The sequence below is a fragment of the Lichenostomus cassidix genome, chromosome 4 (assembly GCF_008360975.1).
Source record: "Lichenostomus cassidix isolate B80296 chromosome 4, HeHo_3.0, whole genome shotgun sequence".
Classification (NCBI taxonomy): Eukaryota; Metazoa; Chordata; class Aves; order Passeriformes; family Meliphagidae; genus Lichenostomus; species Lichenostomus cassidix.
The window spans coordinates 39,298,672-39,323,314 of record NC_139484.1 but is presented as its reverse complement, the minus strand read 5'-3'; the positions used below and the strand labels follow the sequence as shown (position 1 = coordinate 39,323,314).

Genomic DNA, 24,643 nt, shown 5'->3' with positions numbered 1-24,643 from the left:
AGTGTATGGTATCAACAACTCATTTAAATATTTAGTTCCACTTCTTGTTTCTGTGTAACCAGCCAGAGAAGTTTCCAATACATTTACTTTGTCCCTATTTAAAGAAAAAAAAAACCCTAAACAAAACAAGAACAGTGATCTCTGAGCATGTGACTACAATAACACAGGTTGTAGTAATACAGATTTCTCTCAAACTAATTTTCTCTCAAATTAATAAGTGTAATACAGATTTCTCTCAAACTTTCTCCGCTAACTGTGGTGTTGAGCAGGCCATTTCAAAAGTGGTAAGATCTTGGTTCAGAGGATGTCTGAACATATTCCTGTTTATCCTTACCACTTCAGAAAACTGCATTGTCCCTGACCGCTACACCTTGAAAATCAGTGTGAAGCTTGGTGATTTCAGAACCAATAGATTTCAGTCCAAGAGAAGATGGCTAGAAACACAAATTTCACCATGTCCAGCTTCTAATAACAGTATTCCACCACCCTGGAACAATTAGGTAAGAAATTGAGACCTTCACTCATACAAAAATGTTTAAGAGACATAAGCATACCAACTGTGAGTGAATTCAGTGGTCAAAACCAAGAACAAATTCAGAAAACATTCTATCTTTGCCTTCTTGAAGAAAAAAAGAAGACACTGTGCACCTTTAATGGCAAGAAGTGCCCAATCCCTTTTCAAAGCAGAGGCAAAGATTTAGAGTCAGTTATAGAGATGTATACAGCAATGTGAACATAAATTACAACAAGATCTACAAGCAGGGACACCTCCCAGGTGGTAGAGGCAAGTTATCAGGTACTTAATGTTCCTATTAATTATCTTTACCCCAAGCTATTCCTGCACAAGGCAGGGTTTCATATTTACTAAAAAGGGGGATTACTCATTCTGGATGAAAATTAAATAACTCCAATGACAAAACAGTTATTCAGATAAATTAGATAAATTATGGTCCTAATTTGTGTCTAAGTTCATGTTTTGCTTGGCATTTTTGAAGTCAATTTTTTTCTGGATATCATGATTTTCACAGTGAGCAACAAGACATAGACACCCATCATTCCCAAGGATGTCTGCAACAAATAAATTATATGAAAATGGCAAGCTGAAGTTCCTTCATTTGGATACATTTTTGTATCCAAAGAGCAAGCAACAAAAAGTCACAGAGAGAAACAGATGGCCAATGAGTTATCTCTGTGGTCAGATGACTTATGTGGGCTCAACTTGTTTATCTACTCATATATTTGCAAAAATGTAACTTTCCTTATGCTAGCAGCAGTAATATTATGTATATATTATACACACAGTACATATTTCTACCTACACACAACACAAGGGCATTAAGTACTTACCCTCTAATTATGGGTCCTCCTGCAATGCAAAGGTCACACTTGTCCCTTCCCAGGGCCAGGGAGTTAAATGACTTATATGTCTAACACCACAGCACAAGAAAGGGTTAAAAGAGGATCAGTGTTGAAGCTGCCCTGCTCACTGGCTTGGAGACAGGACGGAAGTGCTCAGGTCCTCAGGGGCAGGGAAGTGAGTCTGTAATTGCTGTCTATACCCTTTACACCGTCCAGTCTGTAATTACTGGCTATATCCTTTAAACTATCCAGGAACTGCTACCTCTGCCTGTTCTCTGCTCCCTGTTGATGCAACCCCCATGCCAACTCTGCATCATATATGCCAAAAGCATTGTCATGTGGTCCTGAAGCAACAAGCATTATTTGTGTGTCAGTGAGTCCTGTCATATGAACCATCCTTGAAAATACAGATTTGTCTTAGATCATCTCACCCCCTCTTTAGAATGGATCTCATTATCTTCTCTTCAATTGTGCTTATTATCTTCTGGGCATAGAAAAATAATGCAGCCTTTCTAAGGACATTAAATCCAATTATGTAAAAATATAGTGTTGGGAAAAGAATTAAAATATTTTAGCTAACAAATTAATTGCTGAAAATCAGGAAGGGTCAGTGTGTGACCATTTAACCCACCTGAAAATCACCAGAAAGTATCTTCTAGCTGCAATTACAGTAATGCTACTGCCCTCAGCTATGGGTAACCACCAACCTTACAGCTGTAAAGGTTACTGTTAACCACCTCCTAGCCTGCATTGTATGGACAAAGAGCTTTTGGATTATTTTCCCACTAGCAAAAGTTTTACTGTGTTCTTGTACTACAACTAATGTGAGTGAAGGATTCAAAGTAGTCAGCATAGTTTTACATATTGGAAGAGTCTGAAAGTAGAGCAAGGCATTTTCCAGTAGATTCTCAAATTGCCAGGATGTGAATGTGCTGCAGAATGTGTTTACATGCACCCTCACTGATCAGTATGTGCTGACAAGATTGGTGCAGGATGGTTGCACTGATCAGCTGGTTAAGAATCAGATCCTCTTCACAGGTATATTATCATGGGGGTGGACAGGGTAGTGTCTTTGAATAAATACTGAGTTCCAAACAACTCCTGTAACAATACCCCTGCAGTCCTGAGGACTTGAGTGGGACCACAGCTACAGCAGATCCCACAGCAGCAGTCCGGAGACTGAAACCTGAAAGCAGGACTCAGGTACAATGAAAGAAAGCTGAACTCCAAGCAGGATGTTCCCATCTGACCCACCAACATCTGGTGCAAGGCAGCCTGGTGCTGTATCTGGTGCAGCATCTGAGCCTTTGTGACAGCATAGAGAAGTCTGCTCCTATCCTTCCACCCACTCTTCGGTGTAGGAAGTGTTACACAGACTCATGAACACCATCTGCCTAAACTGTGGCATTTGACTCCCTTCCTCCAGCATGTAATACTCTGAGATGGTCTAAGCACACTAATACAGTCCTACATTTTACATTCCTATATGTCATGAAGAAAAAAACAAAGCCAAAATATACTTTTCGTCTCCCACATTGTTTTTAGTTTTCTAACTGAATTTGCTTGCAGCATTCCTAAAAAGAAAAGAAAAAGAAACTCTGGGGGAACATAAAACTCTTATTTCAATAAAAATAAACAGGCATAAATACATGCCGTACTTACATCTGTACAGGAATGTAAACTCTACGGAGGAAAATGCTTTTTTCCCCCCCATGGTACCTTTATTCATTCTACTATAAAGAAAGATCACTAAATTTCATATATTTATGAAAATACTGTAAAAACTTCAATCCAGACCAGGAAAAAACACCTTCTTCCTAAATATATGGAATCACTAACCATTGTTTTCCTATTCACATCTGCATTTTAAAATGAAAAAAAAAATTATTTCCAAGTACTTGGGTTGTCATGTCAGTGAGGTTTATTAATCACACACAACTGTATGGTCTATTAATTATAGAATACATATATATTACTTACAGCATTTCTGCAGCTTGGAATGCAAGTAACTGAAATAGCCTCTCAATGCTCTAGGAGATATGACAGCTAGTCAGACAGAGGCACACAACATAGCACTCTCTGTTTTTAAAAGCTGTTCAGTGATTTGCATCATCTTTCACAGTGAAAAGGATGATATTTTTAAATTTATTTTTCACAGAAGTCCAAAGTCCCACAACTGCAAAAGTGACCACCTGGCTCTCACCAGGATTTAGCATCCCAGGGAAAAAACAAGGAGAAAATCAGTTCCCAGCAGGCTCCAACTGAGAGTCCTAAAGGGGAACACCCCAGCTTGCTCTCCAGAGCATCCCAGAGAACTCACCCAGCCCCACACTGGGAGCAGAGATAGAAAAAGTCCTCACATCTTGTAGTGTCAACCCTACATCTTAACAAGAGATCAAAAATATGTTCCTCATGCATGTATTATCTGCTATATATCAGCTTTCCCTAAGCTGACAAGCACAGATAGGAGGACAAGGTAGCTTTTGACATACACAGATACAAATAATCCCAATCTTTCATTTATCCTTAATGCCAAACTATCTGTACAATGTCCCTTAAAAAAAATTAAAAGAATTTAATTTTTTTGCTCAATTTCATGATAAAACTGTTTTGACATGGGGAAGAATGGCATAGGAAAAAAGGGAACATACTTCTAATGAAGCAGTGATTTAAGGCAGGAAGAAGAATGAAGACTGCTCACTGAGCTCATTACCAGACAAAAACCTTTCACCTGTCAGAGGAAGCCCCATCAGCCCCAGACTCAAGATGCGATCAGCTTACATCTGAGAACTGGTTCTGCCCCACCTCAGCCCGGTTCCCAGTGGGCATGTCTCTAGGCCATCCCAGGAGGCCCACCACGGGAACTTTCTGCTCAGGGCTAGAAAGAAGGAGAAAGCACAAGAATCTGAGATGCTGATGCTTATCTGAAATTGTACATGCAAATAAGCAAAAGGGCCAACTCCAAGCAAAGGGGTTGTTACTGATTCTGGTAAGACACAGAAATTGGCAAACTAAAAAACCAGGAAATTGTTACATGAAACTGTTACATGAAATGCAAAAGGATGACACAGTTTGACAATGAGTATTTACATGCAGACAGGACTGGCTTGTTTGGGATGATTAAAGCAATGCAGACCAAACCTCAAGCATGTACTTCTGAATGCCCTCCCAAGCTCAGGCGGGCCAGCCAGCAATGGAAAAACCCAGCTAAGGGAAAAGATGTTCCTCCAGAGGCTAGCAAAAATAAGGCACACACCACCCATCAGCCCCCAGTGCCTGCTTGCTCAAGCATCCACAGCATCATAGTACCCCCCAGCATTTCCACACCCTGCTCTGCACCAGCACTTTCTGGCAGAGGCAGGAAGATGAGCCCTGCTCGGGGAGGGGAACATCCCACTAACAGGCTGGTTCCCCTGTTCCTCCTGTGCAAACCTCTGCATGACCCACAGCTGTGGTAAGATGGGCTCTCCCCGCTCAGTTACACCTGCAGCAAAGTGAAAGACTCCCTTCAAAGATGTCGAGCCATGTCTTTGATACCGGCAGTGCTGTGCTGGACAGAGATGCAGCGAGTGTGGGACACGCAGTTGTAACTCCCTGCCAGGACTGGCTGCCTTTCTGCTAGAAGACAAGACTGGACTTACTACTGTGGACAAAGGATTTGCGCGATGAACACACATTGGTTTAGTCCAGAATTCTATGTTTTCCTTATTTGAATAGCAGATGGCATTTGTAACCTCAAATACCATGGCTCTCAGGATAAGACTTTAAAGAAAGTAACTATTCACCTTACTAATCTAACATTCTGCACACTGGAGATGTATTAATGAACCAGCTGAATATGGGAGATCAGGGATGAAACGTAACAGCACAATTATTCAGCTCAAACCATTTTAGGAAGGTATTCAACACGAAAAGCACAAGAAGGTAGCATTTGAAAACATTTGGAGAAACACATTCTTAAGTGAGGCTTGAAAGCCATGTGAAATAAATACAGCAGAAATCTTCCAGAGGTGGGAGTTTATAAATATGATCTATAGGCTGATAGCCAAGCAATGAATGTAGTCTGTCATGCACCTGAAATTGCTTTATATTTGTTATTTATTTGCACAACTGCTTTCAACAGCCCGTTTTTGTTTTTTTTTAATTTGAATTATAAGACCATTAAAATAGGAGAAATCCCCCAGCAATCCGCAATACAACCTAGTCCAATATTTAGTCTCCTAAATAGGCCACCAGTACACAGCCAGGGAAGAATAAAGCAGCATTTACACCTTCTCATAAGAATCCCTGTGTCTCCCTCCATTTTCAGGACTCATAATGGCAGTGATTACTGCAAATCAACCCAGAAAATGAGTTGACATAACATTTGATTTTTTTTCAAAATGTAGAACTGCTGGCAGACTGCCCTTGGATGGGCCATCTCTCTAGATTTTATGAAGATAAAATGGAAAGAATGTGGCAAAGACACACAAAAAAAAGAGTAGTCAGTAACTGAGACATGGGAGAAGTACTCTTAAGGCAGCAATCTGGGTAATGAAGAAAAAAAATTCAGAATTTTCCTATACTTTAAAAGCTAAGCACCACTTAGTGCCCTCTGCTGCACACAGAGGTAATAGGCAAAGCACCACTGAACAATGACATCATCTGATATTAAACAACAAGATATGTTGCATCTATGACAAATATTTATTTCCTTAATTACACTTGCTTTCTAAAAATACTAATAAATTGTGCAAATGTCTTCAGTACCAGCTTAGAGCAGGTGTTTTTTACATTCTTTCTTCCCATGTAGTATCCTGTGTTCTGCCTGCGAGCAAGCTGTCACCTCGTCTCCCACATCTTACATAGTGGGAAATTCATACTGAGGGAGTCGAGTTGCTGGGTTGGGGGAGTGTATGGAACCCTCAGCATGAGATTTGATCATGAGACACTCATGACAGCTGAACAGCTCAGTGGGATGTGGTCTACACACCACCCCTGCCACTCCTACTAAACTCAAGGGAGTGGGAAGTGCCCACCTCTCCCTACTCTCAGCTCAAAGAAAACAAAACAAAGACAAACAAACATAAGGGAAGGTCAAACCTCCAATGCAATTTTCAACTTCCAAATAAATGTGCATTAACAGTCTATAAAAGGTCCTTCATGTACAACATGAAAGAGGTAAATGCAGACTGGAACAACTGCGACACTGAAGAGGATTAATTGATTGTCAGACAGAACCGAGGAGGTCTCCTAATGTGGAACACAAATATTTAATCTGATTCTGAAATCTTATCTCCTGCCTTTAAGAAGATTAACAGAAATTCTTTTGCAGCAGACTAATTCTGATCCATTTCATGAACTAAGAATATTTTCCAGAAGCAAAGTTTGTGCATTTTAAATAGTTTCTTAGCATTCTACTCAAAATCAAATTCAACAAAGTTGATAATGATTAAAACCTGTTCAAGGAAGTTAGGCCATAAAAAAATGTCATTTGCATGCATACACATGGCATTAAACAGGCATGTCATACATGCACAGACATGAAAATGTAAGGTATCTTATTTTACATGAGACATGAAACTCAAGGTCTCCACACTCTACTTGAACCAAAACTGGCATGTAGATGTTATGGCAGTAAAGTTGTTCTAAAAAACGTCTTTCCAAATTGATAATCCCTGTTTTAGCCTGGTTAAGGGAGATATTCCACAGAAAGAGGAAGAATTAATTCATACGTCCTTTTTTCCGTCTTATGCAGACTGAATACACGCAGACAGCTAATATCATTGCTGTGCTTGGTTCTGCCTGAGGAATCCATGTAACTGTCCAAGTTTCAGGCTTCTCCTTCATTTTCCCTTTGAATGAAGTGACAAGAAAAGGGGAGTAGAGCCAGCTGGCTTCCTTTGTCCAGCTTCCTTCCCCCTGGAGGAAAGCAAGGGAGCAGTCCTGCCCATTTCCCTCATTCCTGCCCATAAGCTAAGCTGGCATTGTGCCAGAGAGCACAGTCCTACATTTTTTGTATGTTTCTTCTTAGAAATCCAGGGCTCCCGTAGGGTCTATCTGAATGAAGAAGAGCATGGTATGCACTACAGTGGAGGAAGTGAAAGATCTCTGCCATCTCTCCCACCTCCTACAAGTCCCCCCTGATGATCCAGAGTGAGACAAGATGCTCAGGGCACTGCTCCATGGTCACAAACCACTCCATCCGGCTCGTCCTGCAGCCCTGCTGAATGCACAGCATCTCTGCTGGGTGACAGGAGTAGAGCAGTGGTGATGCCAAATATCTATTTAAATCAGGACTGAGAAGCATTACACATCAGGAAACCCTCAAGAATTTGGCAGGTCTGCTTTAGGTCTGTGTTAGCTGGTTGAATTCAGCCTGTTCCTGTTTAAAACAAGCTATCCTGCATTTCATTGCTAAGTAAGGCTTCACCTGGGAGTGGTCAGCGCAATGAAACCAACCCAGCAGCATACAAACCGACACTCCTGCTTTTTTCTCAATAGTCAATTCACAATGAAGCTACCAGGCATCAGTTGAACATTATCTCTACAGTATTAACCCCAGGGCTTTTACTTGAGATGCCAAATAATTCAAGTAACTTTACATTTGTCATGAGAAAAGAGTATGGATGCAGTTGCAGCACCTCACATGACTCAGTTTGAGCCTTTAATCTAGACAGGACCTTGATCCAAGGGCAAGTCAAATCAGTCCTCAAGCAGAGTACCGCATGGACTTCTGCTTGCTACCTGAGAAGGTAATGTAATGCACCACTTGTACACACAAATGCCTGCATCTTTCCTGTAGTCAAGGAAACATTTTAATTATACTTTCATTTTTAAAAAGTCCAAAGGACATTGTTATTCCAAAGCCTCTTGTTAATTCTTTATATTATCTAGAGCAGAAATATCTCTCTTTCACACAGAACAGTAAAGGATCACAAAGACATGGGCCCATTGCCTCCTGAGCCCATGGGAACCCCCCCACCAGAACCATCCTCTTCAGCAGGGCTTAATGAGTACTCCACAACCATTATTTTTTGCACATAATAACCACAGTCACGAAACGAGTCTCCCCTACAGCAAGAAGAAAGCATTTAATAAGGATCCTTGCATAATTTCAGGTAAAGCGTGTTAGTTTCCAGTTCTCCCTGTACCTTCTTATGAAAATATCCAGTTGGTGAGATGTATGAACGCCCTGAGGTGATACAATAATGCCACAAGTGCATTGCCATAGGACACCCTTCCTAGCACAACAGCCCAGATTCAAGTGTCCCTCACTTGAATCCCCAGGTATTTTCCCTCATACACCTATGTAGCTATTATGAAGCAGAAGTCCTGGGGAAAAACATAGTATGGAAAACTGTGACATACATTCTGGTACAGAGAATGTGAAGTCCATATATTTATATACATATATATGTATCACAAAAGAGGTTTGTCCATCATAACCGCCAGGCAGGAGAGCATCAAAACTTTAGGTTGTACCAAAAATTAAATACCTGCCATTTCTTAAGCTGAAAGCAGTTGTCCTCAGAGATTTTAACTTTAGGTTTCAGCACATAAATTTCCATGATATCTTAAGGAAAATAGAAAGACTGTTAATTACATGCACATCCTACACTACATACGTACAACCCTAAATATCTGCTTTCTTACATTGTGGAAAGCCATTATCCCAGAACATCCTGCCCTGATGGGCCTCATGTTGCTTCTACCATTGTTGCCACCAAGAGTGCTTTTTGCCAAATTTACTTTAAAAGTTATTCTTTCCTTTTTTCCTGATCTTAAGCCAAAACACTAATTTTCTGTGCAATACACTCAGTCATATATATTCAGAATACCTGAATTCTGAATGCTGTTGGTACCAGCAACTACCACATGACATTCATCAAAAGCCTAAACTAAATAAAAATGTTTTCCAGATTAGCTGGGATACATTGGAAATTGCCCATGGAACTTGATCCTGAACTTCAGCACATGTGTTCTCATCTTGAGCAACATGAGATGATAGAGAAAGGCTGTGGTTACTTTGTGAGGAAGCAGGAACAAGAGAGAGCTGCATGGCCAGCACTAAAGGTAAGGCCTGGAGGGTGCTCCGGGGCAGCTCCCAGCTGGAACTGACTCCTTTATCAACTGGTGCCCTTCAGCAAAATACCCAAGACATACACTGGGTGCTGGGAAGTTATCCTTAGTCTTGCAATTTCTTAGGCAATCCCAGAACCTTTCTGGCTGCTGCTACTTTAAAGGATGTATGGTCAGACAGAGTACATATTTTCTGACACAACTAAAGCTTCTCAAGGAACATAGGCCATGGCAAGAAAATTTTCATTTTCTAGCTCTCTCTTGGTAAAAGCAGAACTTCCCGAGTCAAAGAAAAGATACTCCCTTAAGCCAAAGGCAAGTTATATGCTGCTGCAAGCAAAACCAGTTTTAGAGTTCCTTTCTCCCACATCCTGCTTCCTCTAGAAAAAGGAAAAGCCCCAAATGCTCATAATGCAATGCATTTGGTGGGCTAACTATGGGCATTACCAGATTCCCCACTGGAATAAAGGGGTCAGATTTTGAGAAGCTGAGAAAATGACTTAACCTTCCACATGAAAACTTGACCTGGAACAGTGAACCTGAGAACAGCACCAGAACCATGTCCCAGAAAGCTCATTTTTAAGATAAGTTTCTCCTGGGAAAAGTTTAGTACTTCAGGACTGCTGAGAGTAAGTTCCCACATTTACACTTGACACATGAATTCATTTGTACATTCAATACTCTTAAAACCCATGTGAAAAAGCAACTGCCTTTTGCTACACCATTCCCTAACCTTCTTATAAAAATGCTAGGTAAAACATGCCACCAATATCCAGTACTTCTGCCATCTGCCTACAATATAAAGGAAAACTCTGTTATGCAGTTGCAAAAGTATTAAGCTCCTCTGAGAAATGTCCTTGTCTTCCAGGATGCTTCTCACCCTGAAACCTAGTTACCAAGGACCACTCCTGATCATCCTTACAAGTTTTGATACACTTAAAAATGCTTTCTTCAACTATAGTCAGTGTTTTTAACATATTTTTTCCTCAAATATAAGTAAACCAAAATACCATGTTCTGTCCTTAAATAAAATTGCCTACACAGCTACTTTTGATCCATGACTGCTTGCTCTCCCTCCCAATTTTCTCTGCCAACCACCCCCCACAAGACACACTTAGATTATTTGATTGGGTTTTTTTTATTAGCCATCTGCTGTGCAGACAAACACATGAAAAAGTTACAAACCAAAGAAAGAGAGGCAGATAAATGGGCTTTCACTAACCTTTCAGCAGGGTGGGGAAGCTGAAATGGCCTGTGAAGGCCGAGCCAAAGGCAGCTAACCCAGGCAGCAGAGTTGCTCCTGTCGGCTGGTGAGCAAGTGTGCAAGCAGGGAGAGCTGGAGGCTTGGGAGAGAAGGAGGAGCACACCAGGGCAGATTAGTCATTAGCTACCAAATTAGAGAATAAGCAGCTTGGAATTGCAAGTAACTGTATGCAGTCTGGGAAGTGGAGAGGAAGAGGCACTTTCTGTCAAAGTGCCCTGAACTGACAAACATCTGCATTTTTCACTCTGCAGGGGGTCTGCCCCCGCCTCCTCTGCCAGCCTTCCATGTGTGCCAGCAGGAGGCTTCCCCCCAGCAACTGCAGACCCCGGATTTTCTTTGGGAACACCAGCCTGGTTAGCAGGAAAGCACAGGGCTGGCATGTGTGCACACACCTGGGAAGGAGTGCTGGAGAGCCACAACTGCTCCTGGGCACCACTCATTCCTGCCAGCCTTCCACTGCGGGAGATGCTCTCTGCACCAGTTTCAAGCCTTTTTATGGTCAAGACAGTTGCAGTGTTGCCAAAATGCTGAGATTGCTGAAGCTGCTTTGATGGCCTAAGAAGGTCTGCAAAAGCCTGAAGCAAGGGAGACATGATTAGTCTCCACAATAAAATTTTGAAATACTCTGGTGAGGAAAAGTCAACGAATAAAAAACAAACCACAACCTCCGACCTACACCTTTGCTACCCAATTTTCTCTTAGAACATACCTCTGTTGACTGTAAAAACCTAAAACTTATAATTATGAAGCTGAACACATTTTCATTATGGATGGATGGTTATGGGTGAAGCAACTTTTTAAAAGCGAAGGGACTAGAGACCTTTCACAACCAGAGTCTCAGATGTCAAGCAAGAGGATTCAGACCCAAAGCCAACAGCTTCAAACCTGATCAGGAATGTGCTGATGCCAAAACACCATAGACCTTAATTTTCCAGTCAACACTCACACAGGAGAAGAGTTTGGGGATTTTTTAGTGGGGTCAGCAAACTCCTCACAGTACTCAAAACATTCATGGTCTAATATAATAAAAAAATTGTGAGAATAACCAGATATTATTTATATATTATTACAGATTAATTTATTTCTTACTCTATTTTATTTATGGGTGATACATATTTACTTTTTACAAAACCTTGCAGGATGTGCTCATGAGACTTCAATGTCATTGCAGCAGATTAATCAGGGTCTAACCTGCAGCCCCCACAAAAATAACACCTCCTCACACCCCCTCTAAGTAAAATTATTAACTGTAAAACAACCCATCCTATTTTGACTGCTCTTTTTGTTCACATTTCCACTCACAAAATAATTTGTAATCTCTCTTTTAAAGCAGGCTGTTTCTGCTTTGTTTTCTGTAATTACCAGTTACCTCACAAGGTATGACAAGGGAACAGGTCATAGCATCACCATGCCTCACTACCCTCTCCAGCACATCCTTTGCCCTGCATTGTACATGAATCCTTGCTTAGTGGTTAGCATTAGGCTTTCATGTTAGTGATTAACTCATACTCCTGAGAGTCTTTGGTGCCTTGCCCAGGTTTAGCAAATAATTATGCTTTTAGTGTTTCTGCTTTAGTTGATCCTAAGACTTGAGTTCTTTTCTCCTGCTAGCATAAATGCAAATACATATTAAAGTAAAATGCAACTTTTCCATTACAGTTTCTGGTTTTGCAATCTTCTACCAGTTAGTTCCACATATTTCTGTTTCTTGGGCTCTTTGTAGCTGACGTTTCTCTTTAGACACCTACAGCTCCATAGCACAGGAACACCAAATTTATTTCTATACCCCTCTCAGATCAGTTTTTGATGACAGAAATGTTACAAACAGTCTGGCACACTTTCAGTCTGCAGCACATCTATTCTATTAATATTAAGGGAGACTTTGCTTTCCAGTCCAGTCAAACCAATATATTTAAATGAGTAAAGGGAATGAGAAAAAAAAAAAATAGGAAAAAAAAGAATACTTCTATAACATAATTGCATACTTATAAATAGCATGCTTTCCATGTGTGTCAAACAGCTTAATGATAACTGATAACTGGCTGATTTCTGCAATCTGCCATCAGCTGCTATTTTCAAGAGAACATGAGCTATTCCTAATACCACAGTTCAGCTCCACTTAGTTGTGTAGGAAGCTTACATTTTTCAACCAGATGGCAGGTATATACTATTTTAACCAAAATCCTGTTTTAAGAACAGCGGTTGATATAATGACAGTGCTTGACAAGCCAAGAGGCATTAAAAAAAAAAAAAGTAGATAACTACATAATACCATTTAGTATTGGCCTTTAAAATTATAAAATACTTATGAACAGCAACAGATGGGCCAGGCAATCAGGCTGCATGACCTCATTTACTGGGAAAAACAAGGTGTTTTGTTTGGTTTTTTTAATTAAACTTCAGCTTTTATTTTCAAAATATACTTTGTAAAACTTGGATGTGATTTTCCTCATGCATGTATCAAGCCAAAAAGCCTCTTCTCCATGAGTCAAGTAGGGACAAGAGCTGTTTTGCTGCATTACAGTGTGATTAATCCGCACAACTGCTTTAACACCCAACAGAGGGGAAAAGCAACCTCTAGAATACAGGGTTCAATATGATACAAATAACTTGTTAAATATCTCTATCATTAGAGCAATATCTACTAATTAGGAAAGAAATCATTTACACTTGCATTTCTACTGTAGAAGACATTATCCTGTTCCTTTTCACTCGCACTTCCTAGATAGCAACAGAAACAGTAGCTGTGAAATCCCCTCTGCATCTCACAGAAGTGAAGTAATTTGGCATTTTTCAGAACTGCTGTAGCCTGATCATAGTTTTTGTTCCCTCACCCCAGTAACATACATCAGTCCCTTTTGGGATCTGACCCACTGCAGTCTCATTTTGCTGCCCCTAACACACGACATGGTTTCCCCATCAGTACTTACATTATGTCTGGAATCCTCTCTTCAAACACAAATGGAGAATCAAGGGGCGAAGTAGAGTCTGGGTGACTGAGCAGCACACTAAAACACTCCAAGTGATCTCTATGGCTTCTCCTCTCTCCTCTTCAGAAACTTCCCTTGTATTCAAAGCTCATTTCAGTTGGGAAGATCCGAGGTCCTACCAGTCAAACACACTGAGCCTTTAGATCCTTTAAAGCCCTACCAAAGCAGTACATGTCTCTAAATTTACTGTTGCCTTTTTTTGGATGTATGCCTATGCAAGAAGGAAGCAAACTCTTTTTATATTTCACACCCATTCGCACATTTTTTTCAGGGTGTTGCTGAAAGAGAAAAAAAATTCCCAAGCTAGCTCAGCTCTAAATGGCCAACCACACAACCATTTGTTTTCCTCTGGTTATCCTGACTGAGTTCTTTTCCCACACGTTCCTGATGTGGTGAATGACTTGTCTGAGCAAGCTAGATAATGCTTCAGGCAGCAGATTAGAAAATACAAATGTGCAGGGAGTCCAATAGGCACCTTCTGGATTGCGTCCTGCCAGCGAGGCTTGCTTTTCTAACCCCAGCTGAGGCTGCAGGAGGTGCCTATCTCTCTGAAGGCTCACACTGGGGATCTCGGGCCCTGAGTGAGGTGCTACAATGTCCCATGTTGCAGCCATGAATGTAAATAGTAAGAATTATTTCTGCCAGCAGCAGACAGCAAGGCTCAGCCCTGCCATTAACTGCAGTGACAGCTACCCTATTGCCAATCCAGGACAGACCATTTCAGGCAGGACAGATGTATCACTTACTGGGGAGAGAGAGGAGGACAGCCCAGGAGCACCACCACTGCTACTGCATCACTTGTATGTGGCTTTGGCAAAAAGGTCAAGGAAAACCAGCGATAGAAGGGGTTGGACTGGTTCTCACCCCCTGGATCGCCAGGACAGCTTTGCTTGCCCCATACCTACTCCCAAAAGAGGACAAAGCAGGTCGTCATCCCTTGCACTCACCTCTTCAAAGGCAGGGAGCACAATATAAGAGGTGTCCTAGGCTTGTGGGGTCATTGCTTACACTGCCTCCTAAATGAAGAGTCTCAGGAATACACAGAGAGAAAGGTGCCACATATTTACCTCTGACCACTCTAAGTGCCAGGTGGTAGCTAATATCAAAGTATCAACGGCTTCCTGGAACAGGTTTCCCAGCAGGGATGAGCTATCCACATCTCTGGAGACTTTCCAATCTGACCTGACTGGATCAAGCCTTGAACAACCTTGTCTGATCTCACAGCTGGCACTGCTCTGAGCAGGAGGTTGGACCAAAGACCTGCCTAGGTCCCTTCCTTCCCAACTTCTGGAATCCTCTTCTGTTTGACCTCGCTCAAACCAATGTGCTGCTGACAATTTACTCTCCAGACAGCAAGTCCTCACAAGTTCAGCACCCTCACAAGGATTTTGGGGCAAAGTAACTACAAAAGCACAGCAAGGTTGTGGCTAGCACAGGTCTTTCCCATGAGAAATCCTTTTGTGTTTTATAAATAAAGATAAGGTTTGGATGTTATTAAAAACAGTGTCCCAAGACTTGGATGGTGCAGACCTGGCCAATCAGGCCTAGGGGGAGGTTTTTGACTGACCAATCTGGGTGACTTTAGAAAACTCTATATATATGATGAAATCAAAACAATAAAGCCCCTTTTCCTGCTTGCCACTGAGAACTGACTTCCTTACTCTGCTAGCTGCTCAACAGCGACACAAGGTACCCTCCTCCAGCCAGGAAGGTCACCAGACCAGAGTTCTCCTAATGAGTAACACCCCTACTGAAGAGCTTCTAACACATACAGACAGGGTTGGGAGTCAAAAAGTGCAGAAATAAACAATGTCTCAGTTATAAAGAAGGATTTTCTAGATCTTTCTGTAAGCTTTTACTTTTTTTTTTTTTTAATTGGCAGAAAATCTACATGGAACTAACAAGAATCAAGATATCACTTTTTTAGCATTTAGAATAACTGAAAATGTGTGTCACATTAAAATCTTTACTGGGATTGGGAGCGAATTTTACATGTGGCAACAGTGAAACAACACTGAGAAGGAACACCCTGACACTTCTTTTCACGGGCTCTTCACTTGAAATTGCAATTATAGCGATCTAGGTACAAAGACAATTCTGACATTAAAAAAAAAGCTGTAATAAAAGAAAATGCTGTTTTCAGTTTGCAGGGAGATCTTGAATCACAGGTATGCCTGAACCATGGAGCACACCCCAGAGACCAGCAGGATGGGTCTGTGAGCTGCACCTCACAGCCCTCCCCAGGTCACTGGCTCACACAGTGCTCAAGAGCATGGCTGAGACACCCAGGGTCACATCACCACTGCTGAGCAGTGCAAAGTGTCGTGACAACTTCTCCTGGGCAGGAGCACAGTTAGGGGCAATGGCAAGGCAGGAATGAAACCTAATCCTGCTGCAAAGATATCCCCAGAGCTTTGGCATCTCCCAATGCCAATCAGTTGTGCTCCCTTCCATCTGACTCATGCCCATGTACCAACACAGCTGGCACATGGATGTGCAGGAAGGAAAGCCAAGTTTCTCCCCTGAGGGGAAGCTTAATTCATGCTAAAAGGTATTCCAGTCTGGATCTCAGGAGCAGTATCCACCTGTTCTCCCTAAGACCAAGGTTATTTGGCTCACTCCCTGTGCACAACCCAACAGCCTCAGCAGTTTGGGCACATCACACCTGAGCAGCAGTGGTCGCATGAGGGGCAGAAGAGTTTATGGACTGAGTGATACACTTCAGATATTCAAAGTACTCAGATCACATTTTAAGTTTCACAGCGGGAGAAGAAAGGGAAAAAGAGAAGAAAAAAACAAATTTTAAAAAATACTATAGATGTGTTCACAGAAACCTGAAACAGACAGACAGTAGCCCTGTTATCACTGCCGCAGCTGGTATAAAGACAGCACGTTTTCTCACCACAGTCATATTTCCAGTTTCTTCACAGACCTACCTGGAGGGACCCAATAATTTGCATCTCTCTTTTTCCCATATTATTTGCACATTCCACATATTATTTGCATTTATCGTGGAAGGGTGGAGAATAATAGTGCTTAGCGCAAGAAATAAATACATTTAAAAAACAAATCAGTCAGTGCTGCCAGTCAGACAGATGCAAAAGTTGACAAAATACAGCCTTTCATTATTTTTTCATTCCAACCAATGCACAAAATACATGAAATATAAAAGAATGCCTCACATAGATTTTTTCCAGCTGAATGGAGCTTTGACAGTCAAGAACACTGCATTTTTCACATAATAAAATGTGATTTTCCATCAATTTTACCAGTAATGAAAATGTAACATACAGCACAATCGCTTGAAAGCCAAGAAGTTAAAGCCAAGGGTGAGGTTAAAAGTTGCAAAACAGGAGCCTCAAGGGAAGAGAAGTGGTGGATAGACAAGAACTGGTTCTCTGCCATTCATTTACTTTTCTACAAATGCCCCTCCCCTCCACCCCCTCAAAAAAACTGCTCCCCCTCCTCCTGTTCCCAGTGCTCAATGGGAGGGACAGCCAGAGCAAAACCATCCATCTGGTTCTCATCACAGGAAGGACTGCCTAGGCTGGCTCCTGCCAAAGCCTGTCATTAGCAATCAGCATGAGAGAGAGCATGAGAAAATACAGCACAGCTAAGACAACAAACCTAATACTTTTAATACACTAATCATAACAATAGTACTCAATTTTGTTCTTTATAAAAAGAACAGCAGTCAAATGGGTCATCCTGGTAGCCTCATTTTATCATGGAAATTAATGTAACAGGCAAAGCAAATATTATTTTCTTATGCCACAGTAGATCCATCAGCACCTATTAGACACATCTACAGGAGTGAAATATGGCAAAAAAGGATAATTTGATAAGCAGGTGCAAAACCTTGCTACCTATTAATATATTTTGTCTCCTTTTAGCCTTAGCATAATAGACATGGCATTTAAATCCTGATGCTGCCACTGCAATCCAAAATCTAGTATTTTATGAAAGCTTGGAGAGATGATCATTAAACTGCTCATGCTCTCTTGCCACAGAAGTTCAGCACAACCCTTCCCACCTCCCTTAGCCTTGCCAATAATGCCAGCATTTCCACTGTTTCCACAAACTGCCTGTATTGCATATCATCCTTTAAAATCTATTTTATCACTCTTTCATATCACATGGCCAGTGGCGAAAAAAAAAAAGCCAAACCCACATCCAAGCAGGCTATAGCAACACCTCCTGCGGCTGCTGCCATGGGAATGAAGATCTACAGGGATATTAGGACCTCGCACTGCTCGACACTGCACACAGATGAAAGCAGCACTGCCAGCTGGACTTTGCAGCCACAACTTTCTCGCCACCTCAGCAATATAATTACACACTGCCCTAATTACTGCGTAAGAGTGGCTATTACCTACCTATCCGAAGTAATGAAATCTGACTGGGGTCAAAAGTGATCTGACTGTAGGGAACAGAGAGGTGCAGCAAGGTCTAATCCTTTGTTGTTCTCCTAACCTGCCTCAAACCTTAAACCAGATCCCTCAGGAGCTTGTTCTCCTCCCCACAGGCAACACACACTCCTTGCTCAGAGTGCTTGTCCAGGTCTCTAGAGCCACATTTTCTCCATCACTTTGAGAAGAGCTGCCCCTGTTCCACTGGCGCAATCCCTCCATCCTGGAAGTGCACATTGGAGCAGATGAACACTTTGGGATCTCCAGGAGAGCAACCTGAGATAAACTTTGCATCACAATGCCTCCCTTGAACTCCTTGCACTAGAGTAACAGCAACATCACAACTAACACACAGCAGTAAGCAAAACTGATGAGTTCTTTTGTAAACACCTCCCCTCCTTACAGCTCCCTGTACTGGAAGAAGGGGACCAAGATAGGAAATAAAGAAGAAACCTACTTCAGGAAGAATTACCTTGTCTCTGTCTAAGGATGACATGGCTCAAACTCCCTCTGGACTGTCCCAGGCAAATCACTGTCACCTGGCCTGCCACTCTCTAGCTCCCTCCTTTTGTTAGGCTGTTCCCACGCACATCTAAGAATATCCTGATGAGTGAATATGAATAATAGCTCTTCTTCTTCCTCCTTTCAGGAAACTATTTCCCCATTTGTTTCTCTCCTCTCCCTGCTTCGATATTTAGCTGCAAACCTTAATGGCCCATTTAAGAAGAGGAAAGCATCTCCAAGGAATTACTTGCCCCAGGCTATTCCATGGGCTGCTCAGAAGTAAATCCCATAATTTATACCCTCTTTGGTCAAAGAGGAACATTCCCAGGACCAAATAAAAGCACAGGCAGACAGAGAGATACCAGGGGTGAAGAGATTGTCATGTTCTCTCTTGCATGCTTTGCTATGTTTATTATCCTAATGCTTTAAAAAGTAAAGTTTGCTGGGGTATCAGGACTGAGCCCCAGGCCAAGTCTGCTCTAACTTGCCGCCAGATAATCAATGAGAAACTTTTCAAAATGTCTTCTTTCTTCCCCTTTGTGCATTTATGTCTCAACCTGCTACACTGAAGCAAACACAGGCCTCCAAGAAGTCAGACAGGCATCAGTGCCACACCCCATGATGGGACCACAGCTGAGGGCAAGGAGGCAGCACTGCTGCAGGAACCTTGTAGTCCTTATCCCTGACCTGGCTGTCCTCACCACACCTCCTGCCCTTCATTCCTGGTGTCTTGGCTCAACACTGCATGCTCATCTGCGGGTTGGTAAAAGGCTGCATGCTGGTTTGACTCCTTCAGGTTGCTTGCTGGATCCTGGTGACCATGCCCCCTCCCAGGAAAAAGATGCACAACCATGGGATACAAGTAGGAACAATCCATAGGGCACTGCACATCCAAAAGAGCCACAAAGGCAGGACAGGATGAAGAATGAGGACAGACAGCTCTGTGAAAAGCAGCTTTGAAGGATGAGACACGGCGGAAACAGTAGTTGACCCCTAAAAATGGAAAAAGAACGAAGAAGGCTGTGGAAGAGCAACCAATCTGCTGTAGACCGAGCAGCTGGGATGGGAAAAGAAACAACCAGGTTACTGCTGACAGACTGATGAATGAGCAGTTCAATTTCTCTCCTAGATCTCCCATCATAAAAGGATGGGAAGTGGTGTGTTAAAACCGCCAGGAGGCAGGGTTAATAGAAATATATCTTTCATTTATCCCTTAAAAGTCATGGATCAAGAAGGGGTTTTCTCTGTTTTATCATTCTTCTCATCTCCGAAGCATTTTCCCTGTCTTTCTGTACTGTAAATTTACACTTTAAAATAGCAGAATAGCTGTGTACAGGAAGCCAGCCTGTTGTTTAGACACAGTCAAACCTAAACAATATGAAGAGAAAAAAAAGCAGAGGGGAAGAGACAGGCAGATGGGGTGAGCTGTGCAGACAGGCATTGCAGCCCGAGTGTTATTGAAACATGCTGAAGCACTATTTGCACAACTTTTAACTCCCTAGTTTCTACAAGCTTAAAAATGCAAATACAAAGTCTGACTGCAAGGCAGAAAGCTAGGAGCTCAAGTTTCAGCTCAGAACTACATTCCTAGTGCTGTTGTACTTAAGATTACAAAAATCATGCATCTACGCTGAAAAGGCTGATTTGGTGTGCCTCTACACTAAAAAAAAAAACCAAACAAAAAAACCAAAACCAAAACAAAAACCAACAAACCAAAAAAACCCTAGTATCAGCTGGAGACATAAGAAAGGAAATAACAGTATGAAACATGCTTTTTATCAGTTGATCACATATGTTCGTTTTTATATGACTACATATATAACATTTTCACAGAAGTGTTTGCCAAAAATTCAACAAAGCTTCTGAATGTGAAGAAGTTCCTCAATGCTGTTTGGTTATCCTACATTTGAAAAACAGCTTTGGACAGATTTTAAATGCATAATGCTTGCTCGTATATATACTATGTACACTACACTAAACAGAATAGTACCCAAAAACTGTAAAAAATATCCAGGAGTATTCATGCTAGAAAAAAAAAATACTTCCCTTCCCTTTCACTTGAAATTGCTGCAAGGCCCAGCAGAGCAGGCTGCAAGGAGAGGGCAAGTACCCAGTGACACCTTGCTTGAGAACATACCAAGCATGCAGGCTCTGCCCTCCGCACCCATCCCAGAGCCCATCTGAGATCCTTGAGTCTCAAACCATGTCAGGGCAGCTGAGCTCTGATGAACTATCCTCATTAATACTGAACTTCTTTGTTTTGATGAGGTAAATGAATAATTATGTTTATGCCCTAAGTAGACTATAAATCACCAAGCCATTTAGCCACTTAGTACTGTCAAACATACTTTCCAATTGCCAAACACAATCCATATGATAAATTTATGCATCTGAAGTCTTCAGACCACCAGTAATTTCTGCCTTAAAACTCTCATGATTAAGAAGAAAGGCAGGACAAAAAAGAAAATAGGGAAAATAAATAAGTACTAGTGAGCTGAAGTGGCACAGATTTCCCAGAACATATGACAAGCAGAGGCAGAATAAAACAATCCAGAGCTGAAAAGGCAGAGGTAATACTTTCAACTTCGATTTTCTGCAATCTCACATTGCATGTCAGCAGAAAGACATGTGCTCGCAGAAACTGGTGCAAAACATGGGACCTATGGAGGCTGAGCCACATATCAAATTTGGAAAGGAACCTGCATTGGTCCACTGCTGGGGCAGACATGCACCCATTGATGCTGGTTCAGCTCAGCTCAGCTCCTAGGGGGTTTGTCTGGGGATCCACTAAAGGGTCTGGTGCCAAAGATCCCACAAAAACAGGCGGCCACAATGCATTGCCTCCCTTTTCACAGAATCATAGACTGGTTTGGGTTGGAAGGAACCGTTAAAGGTCCAAACCCCTGCCATGCGCAGTGACATCTTCAACTACATCAGGTTGCTCAGGGCACCATCCAGCCTGACCTTTAATGTTCACAGCAATGGGGCATCTACTACCTCTCTTGGCAACCTGTTCCAGTCCACCCTCATTGTAAAAAACTTCCTTTTACCCAATCTGAATCCACTCTCTTTTAGTTTAAAATCACAACTACTTGTCCTGCCAATAAATGTCCTGCTAAAAAGTCTATGCCCATCATTCTTAGGTTAGATATTAGAAAAAGGTTTTTCACCCAGAAAGTGGTGGGAAGCAGTCACAGCACCAAGCCTGACAGAGTTCAAGAAATGTTTGGACAATATTCTCAGGCACACGATGTGACTCTTGGGGATGGTCCTGTGCAGGGCCAGGAGCTGGACTCGATGATCCTTGCGGGTCACTTCTAACTCAGCTTTTTCTGTGATTCTCATAAGCCCCTTTTAGGTATTGGAAGGCTGCTCAAGGATCCCCCGAGAGCCTTCTTTTCTTCTGGCTGAACAACCCCCAGCTCTCTCAGCCTATTATCACAGAAGTGCTCTAGCTCTCCAGTCATTTTTACGGTCGTCCTCTAGACCCGCTGCAACACGCGCACGGCTTTACCGTGCTGCGGATCCCAGAGCTGAACGCAGTACTCCAGGTGGGGTCTCACGGGAGCGGAGCAGAGGGGCAGAATTACCTCCCCTCTTCCCTTCTTCTGAGACGATTTTAATCTTTAAAGAGGCCGCATCCGACGGCGGGACCCTCCCTCCCTGGCCCGCCCGGCGAGAGGAGCCCTCCGGGGCGTCGGCGGGGCCGGGGGACGGCGCTGGTGGCGCTGGTATCGCCGCGCCTGGAGGGGCCTCTAGCGGCTCCCGCCGGCCCCGCTCCGCGCCCGGCCCCGCCAGGCGTTCCTGAGCTGCGCATCTCGTCCATACTCACTCCTACAGGAACGCCCTCACTGGGTCCCGCTCCCACCCGCGCACTCCGTGAGCTTCACTTCCCAGAATCGGCTGCCGGAGTTGGTGGAAACGCAGCAGCAAACCCAGTCGGTGCTGGCGAGGATGCGGAGCGACCCGCGGCTGCCACTCACGCTGCTGCCATCAGCCCCGCGCCCACCGGACACCAGCTTTGGTCCAAAGCCTGCTTGCCAAGGGCTTGCCATCGCCAGCTGCGGACAGCCCAGCCCCTGATCTCTGGAAGAGGCATCCCAACAACTGGAGGGCTTGGGGGTGAGCAAACTCCAGACAACACAGAAAATGTAATCTTATTTTCTTCCAGTTTCCTGCAATGAAACCTGAATCTGCAACACAATCTGGGTCAACGCATACAGTATGCCAATGTTAACCCATCAATTTGGAAAAAGGGTGTAACAGCAAGACTGAAGGCTTGGATTACTTCAAGGCTGTATTTGCTGCATCACAAAAAAACACCCCACTCACCCTGCCAGTGTTTCCCCATGGGGATGCAATGAGGCAGGCAGCAGTCAACTGCTCTTGGAAACATTTGCTGTGACAGGATTTCCCACTAACACCGAGTCTAGCATAGTCACATTAGAGTCCCTTTTTTACCCCCATTTAGAAGTGGAATACCACAAGGAATGCAAGCCCAGGCCCTACTGCATTCCACTCTCCTCCGAGCCCTGTATTTATGGGCAATGTCACTAAAGAAGACTGTTCAGGTAGGAAGGGACCTTGGGAAGCCTGCAGCTTCCTGTTTAAAGTAGAGCCAACTCTGACTGCATATGATGTTACACAGGGCTTAGTACACTTGGGCCTTGAAAACCTGTGAGAACAGAGCTCCTAGAGCCTCTTTAGGCGAGTTATCCATGCGCAGCTTTCCTCATTGAGATTTTCTTTTCTTAATATTGTCTCAGAAAATTCCATTCCAGTTTACAATCCTTGTCCATTGGAGCTGGCTCCATTTTTTCATTAACTTCCCCATAGACAGGGGCAGGCTGCAGTAAGGTCTCCTCTGAAGCCATCTCTTGGGGCAGAACAAACCCCCGTCCCTCAGTTTTTTTCTTCCAGAGCACATGCTCCAGGACCCTGGCCATCAGAAACCTAGTCATCTGATTGTTTCACATGATGTGCCATGAAAGTAACACAAAATGCTTAAAATACATGTGTAAAGCCACAGATCCAAGTTTCAACAGTTCTCCATCAAAACAGCAACAAACCTACCAGCCATGCATTTATTTAAAGGAAAGGCAGACAGAGAGCATCTATGTTTTTAAAAAGAGAAAAAAAGCAACCCTCCTTCAAGGCAGCAGAGGGAACCTACTTACCATTTTTCACTTGCCTCTCTGTGAAACACACAGGAACATACTTAACTCCTTGAAAACTTAACGCCTTCAATACAAGTCATGCTCTGCAATGCTAGCATGCTTTATACCAAAAGAGTCTTCTGGTTCACATACAACAGGACTATAATGATCATTTGTTGCAGATAAATAATTTGCAGGAAGACAGATGTCATATTAGAAAAACACATGCTGCAGTCCCAGAGACTGTGCTCAGTGCCCAGCACTTGGGGAACACTACAAGAATGATTAGGACTTTCATATACCTTAATGGGAACAGCTCTGAATACAGAGCTCAGGAATCATGAGCTCTGAATACAACTCCCAGGTGGAGGAAGCACAGGAGGCATATCTGGCCAGCCTGGGAGATTACTCTTGCAGCAGCCCTCCTCCTCTGCTACAGCCACAAGCCACATCCTTGGGCAGAGCTGCTAGGAAGTGCCAGTCAGAGCAATTACTGAGCCTAAGTCCAGCTCACGTTCAGGTGCCCTGGCAAGTCACTGCTCTATAAGTAGGAAATTCAGCCTCTGAGCAAAATGATATTTGCACACACATTTGAGTTGACACTCTCAAGAGCTGCCACCCAAATGCTGGCACAAACACAGCACCCTGGCTCAGATTAAACAAACTCTGGCTCAAATAAAACAGATTCAGCTGCATTTTTGAGATCCAGGAAGCTGACACCAAAACTACGCAGCCAGACTGGTTACATGGCTATTCCACTCCTCTGCATCAGAATCAGGATTCCAGCCTCCTCCCCAAGTGAGCTGGAAAGATGAGTTGTCACCATGACAGAGCTGCATGGAGGTATGATGTAATCACCAGCAAGGCTCCCACTGACCTCAGGTAAACTCTCTAACACAC

At 42.9% G+C, this 24,643-nt stretch overlaps 1 protein-coding gene across 2 annotated transcripts in view; it reads right to left on the bottom strand.

The window, feature by feature from the left end:
* The window catches only part of STOX2 (storkhead box 2), a 143,825-nt gene that overhangs the window by 84,458 nt on the left and 34,724 nt on the right, over positions 1-24,643 (bottom strand). Inside the window, exon 1 of one of the 2 annotated variants that reach the window (XM_085058755.1) lies at positions 13,615-13,820. The exons of the other annotated variant lie outside the window; for it this stretch is intronic. The gene's annotated coding sequence lies outside the window, so the exon portion shown is untranslated. Of the gene's footprint in view, positions 1-13,614; positions 13,821-24,643 lie in introns of those variants that run through there. 2 annotated transcript variants of the gene reach the window in all.